Below are 12,991 nucleotides of genomic sequence, written 5' to 3'. Positions count from 1 at the left end.
ACATGTTATATTTTATGTTATTTGATTTTACCAACATACAAAATTGGGAAAGAATGTAATATCAGGAAAGGGAGTGGACCTGGGATAGAGCAGAGAGTAATCAGAAGGGTGAGACACTGCATATGTTGAAGAAGAAGAGCTGAGAGTCTTCATTGGCCAGAAGAGACTTTATAAAAGAGAAAAAAAAATTACTCTGAGGGTGTATTAGATAGATAATTGTGGGTGTGCTGCTATCTCCCATGGGTTATCTTAAAGAGTCTTTAATAAAGTCCATAAGGCTTGCTGAGGCTTTTTTAAAAACTGGATTCCCTAGGAGATAATTAGAGGGTGGTACTTAAGTCTATGTCTAGGTTGACAGATTTTGCAGGGAAGACGAACCTGAGAACAGTGGAGGTCTTAAGAGTGTAAGTACATGGAAATTAGAAAAAAATAATAAAGGGGATTAGGAAAACTTTGGACTTCGAAGGTCATGTATTATTACTGAGTCAGACCTGGGGTTTTTAAGGAGTTATATACACAGTTGCTATTTGGATTACTTGTTGATAAAGATAAGTGGAAAAACTAGAGTCGTTCCCAAGTGTAGGTAAGATATAATGAGAGGATGGAGGTGGAAAGTAGGGAGGCCCAGAGAAAAGTGGGAAGGTCATATTGGGCCAAGATGGTGGTAATATCCAACAGAACAGACGGTAGGACAGACTATGGATTCATCTTTTTTATTTCGGCTCCCCCCCTCATCCTTAACAATTCTTTGGGAATATTTCACTGCTCTGTGATGCAGGTACAGAATTCGAGTGAGGAGGCTACACCTTCAGTGTCCAGCTGTCTGAGTCCTCAGTGTGCTTCAAATGATGGAGAACTATTTCTTCTTTATGAGAAGAGTTAGTACCGCATAGCTAAGATTAAGCTGGAGCTTATGCAATATTGATTCCATTGTATATATACTGTTGGCATGGAGGTTCCTCCTCCTCTTTTCTTGAACATTATGAAATGAATCTATATTTCTCAATATTTGGGTATATCAGATAAATACATTAAGTAAAGGAATCGTATATATTGCTCCCTGCATAGTTTGCTCTTTCTTGTTTCTCTTTTACCTTTACTAAATTAGCACAGGGAGAGACCTTGAAATGTTCTAATCAGGAGAGATTAGAATATCATATTTCTAGAGAGGTTGGTTGGACAGAGCAGGCGTCCCACTGAGAATCCAAGTTTCTGTTTCTACTTGGAAGTGTACCTGTGTAGAATAGAGGGCTCCAGGAAATATCCTAGAATATTCCAATGTCCCTGCGGGAGATCTTTAAGAGAGGCAGGATCTGGTACCAGATCAGTGTACTATGACATGTTTGTTAGTCATGTGATGTGAGATTCTCAGAACCAATCCCATATGGTAGGGCTGAGTGCAGAGTGATGAAGAACCTGTGAAAGCCTTTGATTGCATGTTAAAGATGAAGCTCTGATTTCGGGGAGAATTTTCTTACCTGACTGAATGTCATCCTTCTGTGAGGATGAGATTCTGTGCTTTTCCTCTGTTGATGACCACTGACTGAAAATCATTAGAGGATCATGTCTAGAAAGCATTCTTTATTTAATTTCTTAAAGAAGAAAACATAGAAAACATTTTTATCCACTTTCAAATTGAGGATCAAGGGGAATGACATCAGTGAAAATGTCAGAGTAGGGAGCTCTGGCTTGTGTCCATCCCCAGAAACACTGACATACGTGGTAAAACCTGTCAAAATGATCTTATCAACATATGTAAGTTGTCTTTTCTTTTCACGCTGTAGATTTATCTTTCATTGAAACTTTACTTACTACAGGATGTGGAGAATAAACAAGGAAGTAGAAACTGTATTTCCTGATGAGAGAATCACTAAGTCACATTAGCTATTCTGAGCTCTGCCTTACTCACCGTGACTCTAATTAAAACAAACAAACAAACAAAACACTTTTTTTTTTGTAAGTCACTTCTGACATTTCCTCGTTAAAGACAAGGTAACAGATACAGACATAGATCTACCAGAATTGAGCAATCTTTTGATTGTACCTGTGTTGCATATATGAGCATGACCTGCTACAAATTTTCATTATACTTATTGCCACAACGGACAAATTCCCTTTTTCCACTCCTGATATGTTGCATGTAAGGAATGCATGGGTCACTAACCCCAGCTGGTCACAGGTAAACTCTGCCACATGGATTACTGCATGTTTTCCTGCTGGAAGACCACACATTCTCGAGGATCATGCCTACAGAGTATCTGGGCTCTTCTTTTTTTCTGGATAAAGGTTAGATAATCACTTAATTTTATGAGAAATATATAAATTGTATTTGCATATTCTTCAGATTTTTATTTACCCATTCTCTTTCAAGTCCTAAATGCAAATATTACAGTAATTTCCAAGAGGGTGGTAAATAAGACAGCTACGTTTATGCTGCAAAATTAGCAATAAATCATAATACAATTGTAAATGCATTAATGTGTGATTAATATGTAGATACTTATGTAAATGCAAGTTTAGTAATGCTTTGTGGAGAGCTTCAGAATCTAGGTATTAAAAAAAAAAAGAAGAAGGAGTTCTTGAAACTCTCAGGGAATTATAGAGAAGTCTTTGTGTCTATAAATATCATTCTGAAATAATGCATATTCTCAGAAATAAACTAGGCATAATACTGTAGGAAAAACTTCATGAAATGAAAGAGCATGTGAGATGGCCATACAAGAAAAAGAATATTCTTGGAGAATAATGAACAGTGTGGAGTTCAGCAGAAGTGTCATACACATTCAGAGAGTAAAACTTTGGAGAGCCTAATTGTGAGTTCCTCATATTTCATCTTTGGAGACACGGTAGTCATTGGAAATATGATGTTATAAGATGATGTTAACATACTTAAATACTTTCGTTTAGAAATGACCACTTAGAACCAGAATAAATGAAAGAGAACACAAAATTATGTTTATGTTGATTTTTAAAGACCTCAGGTGAGGGCTGATTATTTAAAAATGCATGATTTCTTTCACTGCAAAGTAAAGAAGCTGTTACAGTGGAGGATTACTGGACTGAATGTCAATATTATGACATAGTATGAGTGTGTTTCATGTTTGGTAATTGCAATCATTGTTGCTTTTGTTGTGGTCATCCATTTACAATGCTTGGTGTCAGTTGATTTATCTCTTGTGAAAATAAAATACAGTCTGTTTGTGTGAAAAAAAACATACATGATGTCTTGACTAAAGTTGAATGGAATTTGAGATCTGGTAAGAAGCATTTCTCTTCTGTAATGCTAGGATGCTAATTGGACATTTTTGCAAGAAAGAGATTTCAGGATGCAAATCTCGTGTCTGTAAGGTGGGAAGTCAGTTCATGGCGGAACATTCTATTAAACTTGTGTGAGTGGAGAAATATTTCTTTGGAAGGAAGAGGTCACGAATCCCTTTTTAATAGTTAGTGGTTTATAGTATACCGAATGAGCAAAATGGCTACTTCTGAACTTTAGAGAAAAATAATATAGTTTTTCTGCATTTATAATATGAAGCTGATGTACAATATCAAAAATTCTTTATTTTGAAAAGCAATGTAATCAATTTGACATAATTCGTATATATTGAACCTGTGGTACACACACACAATAAAACTTACATCCAGAAAATTTTTTGCACTTAAGAAATATTTTCAAGTGTAGTTGATTTACAATGTTGTGGGTTTTTTAAATACATGTTTATTGGAGTATAATTGCTTTATAACACTGTATTAGTTTCTGCTTTACAACAAAGTGAATCAGCTATATGTATACATATATTCCCCATATCCCCCCCCTCTTGAGCCTCCCTCTCCCACTCCCTATCCCACCCCTCTGGGGGACATAAAGCACCGAGCTGATCTCCCTGTGCTATGCGGCAGCTTACCACTAGCTATTTTACATTTGGTAGTGTATATATGTCAGTGCTACTCTCTCACTACGTCCCTGTCTCCCCTTACCCCCTGTGTCCTTAAGTCCGTTCTCTACATCTGTGTCTTTATTCCTGCCCTGTCACTAGGTTCGTCAGTACCATTTTTCTAGATTCCACATATATGTGTTAATATACAATATTTGTTTTTCTCTTTCTGACTTACTTCACTCTGTATGACAGACTCTAGGTCCAACCACCTCACTACAAATAACTAAATTTTGTTCCTTTTTACGGCTGAGTAATACTCCATTGTATAGATGTGCCACATCTTCTTTATATATTCATCTGTGGATGGACATTTAGGTTGTTTCTATGTCCTGGCTCTTGTAAATAGTGCTACAGTGAACACTGTGGTACATGTATCTTTTTGAAGTATTGTTTTCTCCGGGTATATGCCCAGTAGTGGGGTTGCTGGGTCATATGGTAGTTCTTTTTTTAGCTTTTAAGGAATCCCCATACTGTTCTCCATAGTGGCTGTATCAGTTTACATTCCCACCAACAGTTCAGGAGGGTTCCCTTTTCTCCACACCCTCTGCAGCCTTTATACATTGTTGTATTAATTTCTGCTGTGCAGCAAAGTGATTCAGTTTTATATCTATCTATCTATCTATCTATCTATCTATCTATATCTATATCTATATATCTATATATATTCTTTTCCATTATGGTTTATCACAGGATATTGAATATAATTTCCTGTGCTATACAGTAGGTCTTTGTGGGTTGTCCATCCTATGTAGAATAGTTTGCTTCTGCTATTCCAAAACTCCCAATCTTTCCTTCACTCTCTCCTTGGCAACCACAACTCTCTTTTCTATATCTGTGTGTTTGTTTCTGTTTCGCTGACATGTTCATTTGTGTCCTGTTTTCGATTCCACATATAAGTGATATTATATGGTATTTGTCTTTCTCTCTCTGACTTACTTCACTTAGTATCATTATCTCTAGGTCCATCCATGTTGCTGCAAATGGCATTATTTCATTCTTTTTTATGTCTGAGTAATATCTTTTGTATACGTATACCACACCTTCTTTATACACTCGTTTTTCAATGAACATTTAGGTTGTTTCCATGTCTTGGCTATTATAAATAGTGCTGCTATGAACATAGGGTTTCATGTATCTTTTTGAATTATAGTTTTGTCTAGATATATGTCCACAAGTGGGATTGCTAGATCATATGGCAACTCTCTTTATAGTTTTTTTGAGGAACCTCCATACTGTTTTCCATAGTGGTTGCACCAACTTACATGGCCACTGACAGTGTAGAAGGGTTCCCTTTTCTCCATACCCCCTCCAGCATTTGTTAATTGTAGATTTTTTTTAATGATGGCCATTCTGATCAGTGTGAAGTGATACCTCATTGTAATTTGGATTTGTGTTTATCTAATAATTAGTGATGATGAGCATCTTTTCATGTGCCTATTGGCTCTCTGTATGTCTTCTTTGGAGAAATGTTTATTTAGGTCTTCTACCCATTTTTCCATTGAGTTATTTGTTATTTTGTTATTGAGTTGTATGTGCTGTTTGTATAGTTTGGAAATTAAGCCCTTGTCAGTCTCATCATTTGCTAATATTTTCTCCCAGTCCATAGGTTGTATTTTCATTTTGATTATGGTTTCCTTTGCTGTGCAAAAGCTTATAAGTTTGATTAGTTCCTGTTTCTTTTTTGTTTTTACAGTAAGTCCCCTACATATGAACAAGTTCTGTTCCAAGAGTGCGTTTGTAAGTCCAATTTGTTTGTAAGTCCAACGAAGTTCGCCTAGGTATCCAACTTACACAGTCGGCTATATGGTATTGTACCGTAATAGGTTTATAATACTTTTCACGCAAACAATACATAAAAAACGAGCACAAAAACAAAGAAAGCATTTTTAATCTTACAGTACAGTAACTTGAAAAGTACAGTAATACAGTACAACAGCTGGGATACTCGGGCTGGCATCGAGGGAACAGGCGAGAAGAGTTACTGATTGGAGGAGGGAGAGGAGGTGGGAGATGGTAGGGGTGAAGGATTATCAGCAGTAGGAGACAGAGGGCAAGCTGCAATTTCACTCATACCTGACGTTGATGGCAAAGGTTCTGGTTCCTTGCTGGATTTAATTCTATCTACCCTCTTGAAAGAATGATCCATTGATGTCTGGGTAGTAGCTCTTTTTTTCTCATCATAGATGACAAGGTAGCACTGGATTGCATTCTGAATGGCTGCTGCCACCTTTGGGTCCCATTCTAGGTTCGGGTCCTGTGCCTCAAAAACTAACAGTGCTTCCTCAAATAACGAAGATTCCCTTGCCATTTTCTGTATCGTGAATCTCTTCAGTTCTTCAGTTACTTTTTCTTCCTCCTGTCCCTCTTCATCCTTTCTCTGGGCCTCCAATTCCATCAGTAAGCTCCTCATGTTGCACAGCAAGGAGTTCAGCGAAATCGTCCTCTTGCAGATCTAGCTCCAGCTTCTCGCTGAGGGTCACTACGTTGCTGAAGACCTCTTCGGGCTTCTGATCTACCTTCTCAAATCCACAAAAGTCATGAACAAACTGTGGGCAAAGGTTCTTCCAAACCCCATTCATGGTGCCGCCATACCCTCACACCATGCAAAGTCAATGTTTTTTATGGCCTTGTAGATGTTATAGTCCTTCCAAAGTTGTCCCTAGGTTGTTCCTGATTTGTCACTTACCTTTACTGCCTGACAAAACGTGTGACATAAATAATATTTCTTGAAAGTCGCTATAACGCCCTGGTCCATAGGTTGGATGAGCAACGTAGTATTTGGTGACAGATGCAGTACTTTGACGTTGGTATGAAAGTCATCCATGAATGGGGGGTGGCCCAGAGCATAGTCGAGCAGCAAAAGAATGTTTTGCTGGAACGTCCTTCTCCAAGCAATATTTCTCTACATCTGGGATAAAGTGGTGGCAAAACCAGTCCTGGAATGTGGCCTGTGTAATCCGGGATTTGGGGTTACGCTTCCACACAACAGGAAGACAGCCCTTGGCTATGTTTTTAAGGGTTCTTGGGTTCTGTGAATGATAAACTAAGAGAGGTTTCAGCTTCAATTCACCGGAAGCATTGCCACCAAACAACAGTTAGCCTATCCTTTGCTGCTTTACAGCCCGGCATCAACTTTTCCTCCTTACTGATGTAACTTCGGTCTGGCATCCTCTTCCAGTACAGTTGTGTCTCATCCACATTAAAAACCTGGTTGGGTAAATACACACCATCATCAATAATTTCTCAAAGTGTTTCTGGAAGTTCCTGGACAGCTACCCTATCTGCACTTGCTGTCTCTCCACTTACTTTTACATTGTGAAGGTTGGCTCTAGCCTTGAACCGATGAAACCAGCCATGGCTGGCATGAAAAGATGTGCCCTCTGATTCTTTGCCGTGTTTCTTCTTCAAGTCTTCATAAAGGCTTTTAGCTTTCTCTTGAATCAGCGTTAAGCTGAGCAGGACTCAGCGCTGATGTTGATCCTGCATCCGCACACTGAGAAGTTTCTCCATCTCCTCCATCACTTTTCCATGCTTCTTGGATATTGTGTCAACATCGTTGGCACAGTAGACTTCACATGTTCCATGATCTTGTCCTTGTTCTTTAGATTCGTGCCAATGATTGAATGATTCATGTTACAAGAATGAGCGATGTCTAACATCTTTTTGCCTCGCTCCACTCTCTCAATTACTTTCACTTTTGTTTCCGTCATTATCGCTTGGCGCTTCTTAACAGTACCAGCTACATCACGTCTGCTTTTACGCTTGCTTCCAGGCATCTTGGGCTTGAAATAAAGGTACTGTACTACTGTACTCTATACAGTACTGTAAAGTACACAAAAGCACAACCACATATAGAGGAAGCACACACGTGACAATGTATGCCAGACACGTGAACTAACTTACATGATTGGACATGCGAATGGACATTTGCATCTTTGAAAGTTTGCAACTTGAAGGTTCGTATGTAGGTGACTTACTGTATTTGTACTGCCTAAGGAGAACTACCTAGGAAAATTTTGGTATGACTTATGTCAGAGAATGTTTTGCTTATGTTCTCTTCTAGGAGTTATAAGGTGTCCTATCTTATATTTAAGCATATAAGCCATTTTGAGTTTATTTTTGTGTATGGTGTGAGGGTATGTTCTTACTTCACTGATTTGCATACAGCTCTCCAACTTTGAAAACACCACTTGCTGAAGAGACTATCTTTTCCCCATTGTATATTCTTGCCTCCTTTGTCAAAGGTTAATTGACCATAGGTGTGTGGGTTTATTTCTTAGCTCTCTATTCTATTCCATTGATCCATGTATCTCTTTCTGTGCCAATACCATGCGGCTTTGATTACTGTAACTTTGTAGTATTGTCTGAAGTTTAGGAGGGTTATGCCTCCTGCTTTGTTCTTTTTCCTGGGGATTGTGTTCACATTTCTGACATTTTATGGTTCCAGATACATTTTAGGATTATTTGTTCCAGTTCTGGGGAAAATGTCATGGGTAATTTGATAGGGATCACATTAAATCTGTAGATTGCTTTGGGTAGTATAGCCATTTTAACAGTATTAATTCTTCCCATCCAAGAGCGTGGGGTGTCTTTCCATTTCTTTGAATCATCTTCAGTTTCCTTTACTAATGTTTTGTAGTTCTCAGTATATAAGTCTTTCACCTCCTTGGTGAGGTTTATTCCTAAACATTTTATTTTTTTGATGCCATTAAAAACAGGATTGCTTGTTTACATTTCCTTTCTGATATTTTATTGTTAGTGTAAAGAAATGCAACCAGGGACTTCCCTTGTGGCTCCGTGGTTGAGAATCTGCCTGCCAATACAGGGGACATGGGTTTGAGCCCTGATGCAGGAAGATCTCACATGCCATGGAGCAACTAAACCTGTGTGCCACAACTACTTAGCCTGCACTCTAGAGCCAGTGAGCCACAAATACTGAGCCCATGTGCCACAACTACTTAAGCCTGCGTGCCTAGAGCCCGTGCTCCACAATGAGAGAAGCCACTGCAATGAGAAGCCTGTGCACCACAAGAAAGTCTAGTCCCCACTGGCCACAACTAGAGAAAACCCGTGCACAGCAATGAAGACCCAATGCAGCCAAAATAAATTAAAAAAAAAAGAAAGAAAAACCAGGAAATGCAACCAATTTATATATGTTAATCTTGTATCCTGCTACTTTGCTGAATTTATTTATCAGTTCTAGTAGTGTTTGTGTGGAATTTTTAGGATTTCCTTTATATATATTATCATGTCATCTGCATATAATGGCAACTTTACCTCTTCCCTTCCAATTTGGTTAGATTTTATTTCTTTTTCTTGTCTGATTGTTGTGGCTAGGACTTCCAATACTATGTTGAAGAGAAGACGTGAGAGTGGGCATCCTTGTCTTGTTCCAGATTTTAGCGGGAAGGCTTTCAGCTTATGAATGTTGAGTATTATATTGGCTGTGGGTTTGTCATAAATAGCTTTTATTATGTTGATATATGTTTCCTCTATACCCACTTTGGTAAGTGTTTTTATCATGAATGGATGTTGAAGCTTTTCAAACGCTTTTTCGCCATCTATTGAGATGATCGTTTGTTTCTTGTTTTTCCTTTGTTGATGGGGTGTATCATGTTGATTGATTTGCATATGTTGAAACAGCTTTGTGACACTGGGGTGAATCAAATTTGGTCATGGTGTATGATCCTCTTATGTGTTGTCGGATTCGGTTTTCTAATATTCAGTTGAGAATTTTTGCATCTATATTTATCAACGATATTGGCCTGCAGTTTTCTTTTTTGGTAGTGTCTTTCTCTGTGTTTTTTTAAAAGTCTTTATTGAATTTGTTCCAATATTGCTTCTGTTTTATGTTTTGGTTTCTTGTTTGTGAGGCATGTGGGATCTTAGCTCCAAAACCAGGGATCGAACCCGCACCCCCTGCACTGGAAGGCGAAATCTTAACTGCTGGACCACCAGAAAAGTCCCCATCTGTTTTATTTGTTTTTTTTTTAAGTAAATTTCTTTCTATATTTATTTTTGGATGCATTGGGCATTCATTGCTGTGCTTGGGCTCTCTCTAGTTGCGGTGAGTGGGGGCTACTCTTCGTTGTGGTGTGCAGGCTGTTCATTGTGGTGGCTTCTTTTGTTGCAGATCATGGGCTCTAGGTGAGTGGGCTTCAGCAGTTGTGGCTATCAGGCTCAGTAGTTGTGGCTCGTGGGCTGTAGAGCGCAGGCTCAGTAGTTGTGGCACACAGGCTTAGTTGCTCCGTGGCATGTGGAATCTTTCCAGACCAGGTCTCGAACCTATGTCCCCTGCAGTGGCAGACAGATTCTTAACCACTGTGCCACCAGGGAAGTCCCCCCCCCCATCTGTTTGTGATATCAGCATGATAGTGGCTTCATAGAATGTCTTTGGAAGTATTCCTTATTCTTCAATCTTTTCGAAGAGTTTGAGAAGAATCAGTGTAAGTTCTGCTTTTTATATTTGGTAGAATGTGCCTGTGAAACCATCTGATCCTGGACTTCTGTTGGTAGGGAGTTTTTTAAAATTACAGATTCTATTTTTTAAATTCTATTTATTTATTTATTTATTTTTGGCTGTGTTGGGTCTTCGTTTCTGTGCGAGGGCTTTCTCTAGTTGCAGCGAGCGGGGGCCACTCTTCATCACGGTGTGTGGGCCTCTCACTATCGTGACCTCTCTTGTTGCAGAGCACGGGCTTCAGACGCTCAGGCTCAGTAGTTGTGGCTCATGGGCCCACTTGCTCTGCGGCATGTGGGATCTTCCCAGACCAGGGCTCGAACCCGTGTCCCCTGCATTGGCAGGCAGATTCTCAACCACTGCGCCACCACGGAAGCCCTCTATTTTGCTTTTAGTGATCAGTATGTTCAAGTTATCTATTTCTTCTTGATTCAGTTTTGTTCGGCTGTAAAAAAGCAAAATATATTTTTAAGTTATGTTAGCACCTAAATACTTACCATGTATTAGACCACAAAAGTGTGAAGAAAAAATATTAAAATATTTTTTCAAATACAAAAAGTATTGAAATGTTTTAAAGAAATTGGTATAATAATACTAATTACAGTAATGATAAATTGTTCTGAACTTAAAGACTACTTATATCTAAGATGCATATTATATGCTTATTGTTTTATTGTTTTTAAATACATGGAATGTTTTCTCCTTTCTAATGTAATTCTTTTATTTTACCTGTATATTGTGAAAAAAATTTAGTTGCACATAATATAAAAAATTACACTTTAATAGGAGATATTAATCCATTTACATTTACTATAGTACTGAAAATACTTAGGTTTAGCATTCCATGTCATTGAGTGCTCTTTTTTATTTATTTATTTTTAAAAAAGATTTAATTTGGAGGGGTATAAATTATTTATTTATTTATTTAATTTTTAACATCTTTATTGGACTATAATTGCTTTACTATGGTGTGTTAGTCTCTGCTTTATAACTAAGTGAATCAGCTATACACATCCATATATCCCCATATCTCCTCCCTGTTGCGTCTCCCTCTCGCCCTCCCTATCCCACCCCTCTAAGTGGTCATAAAGCACTGAGCTAATCTCCCTGTTCTATGCAGTTGTTTCCTACTAGCTAGCTATTTTATATTTGGTAGTATATATAAGTCCATGCCACTCTCTCACTTCGTCCCAGCTTACCCTTCCCCCTCCCCATGTCTTCAAGTCCATTCTCTATGTCTGCGTCTTTATTCCTGTCCTGTTCCTAGGTTCTTCCCAACCGTTTTTTTTTCTTTTCTTTTTAGATTCCACATATATGTGTTAGCATACAGTATTTGTTTTTCTCTTTCTGACTTACTTCACTCTGTATGACAGACTCTAACTCCATCCACCTCATTACAAATACCTCTATTTCATTTCTTTTTATGGCCGAGTAATATTCCATTGTATATATGTGCCACGTCTTCTTTATCCATTCATCCAATGATGGACACTGAGGTTGCTTCCATGTCCTGGCTATTGCAAATAGAGCTGCAATGAACATTGTGGAACATGACTCTTTTTGAATTATGGTTTTCTCCAGGTATATGCCCAGTAGTGGGATTGCTGTGTCATATGGTAGTTCTATTTTTAGTTTTTTAAGGAACCTCCATACTGTTCTCGATAGTGGCTGTATCAATTTACACTCCCACCAACGGTGCAAGAGGGTTCCCTTTTTTCCACACCTCTGCAGCATTTATTGTTTGTAGATTTTTTTGATGATGGCCATTCTTTCCTGTGTGTGGTGATACCTCATTGTAATTTCGATTTGCATTTTTCTAATGATCAGTGATGTTGAGCATTCTTTCATGTGTTTGTTGGCAATCTGTATATCTTCTTTGGAGAAATGTCTATTTAGGTCTTCTGCCCATTTATGGATTGGGTTGTTTGTGTTTTTTTGATATTGAGCTGCATGGGCTGCTTGTAAAGTTTGGAGATTAATCCTTTGTCAGCTGCTTCGTTGGCAAATATTTTCTCCCATTCTGAGGGTGGCCTTTTCGTCTTGTTTATGTTTTCCTTTGCTGTGCAAAAGCTTTTAAGTCTCCTTAGGTCTCATTTGTTTATGTTTCTTTTTAATTTCCGTTTTCTAGGAGGTGGGTCAAAAAGGATCTTGCTGTGATTGATGTCATAGAGTGTTCTGCCTATGTTTTCCTCTAAGAGTTTGATAGTGTCTGGCCTTACATTTAGGTCTTTAATCCATTTTGAGTTTATTTTTGTGTATGGTGTTAGGGAGTCTTCTAATTTCATTCTTTTACCTGTAGCTGTCCAGTTTTCTGACCCAAGATATGATCTATCCTGGATAATGTTCCATGAGCACTTGAGAAAAAGTGTATTCTGTTGTTTTTGGATGGAATGTCCTATAAATATCAATTAAGTCCATCTTGTTTAATGTATCATTTAAAGCTTGTGTTTCCTTATTTATTTTCATTGTGGATGATCTGTTCATTGGTGAAAGAGGGGTGCTAAAGTCCCCTACTATGATTGTGTTACTGTTGATTTCCCCTTTTATGGCTGTTAACATTTGCCTTATGTATTGAGGTGCTCCTATGTTGGGT

The sequence above is a fragment of the Balaenoptera ricei genome, chromosome 9 (genome assembly GCF_028023285.1).
Source record: "Balaenoptera ricei isolate mBalRic1 chromosome 9, mBalRic1.hap2, whole genome shotgun sequence".
In the NCBI taxonomy this organism is placed as follows: domain Eukaryota; kingdom Metazoa; phylum Chordata; class Mammalia; order Artiodactyla; family Balaenopteridae; genus Balaenoptera; species Balaenoptera ricei.
This window is presented reverse-complemented; position numbering follows the sequence as displayed.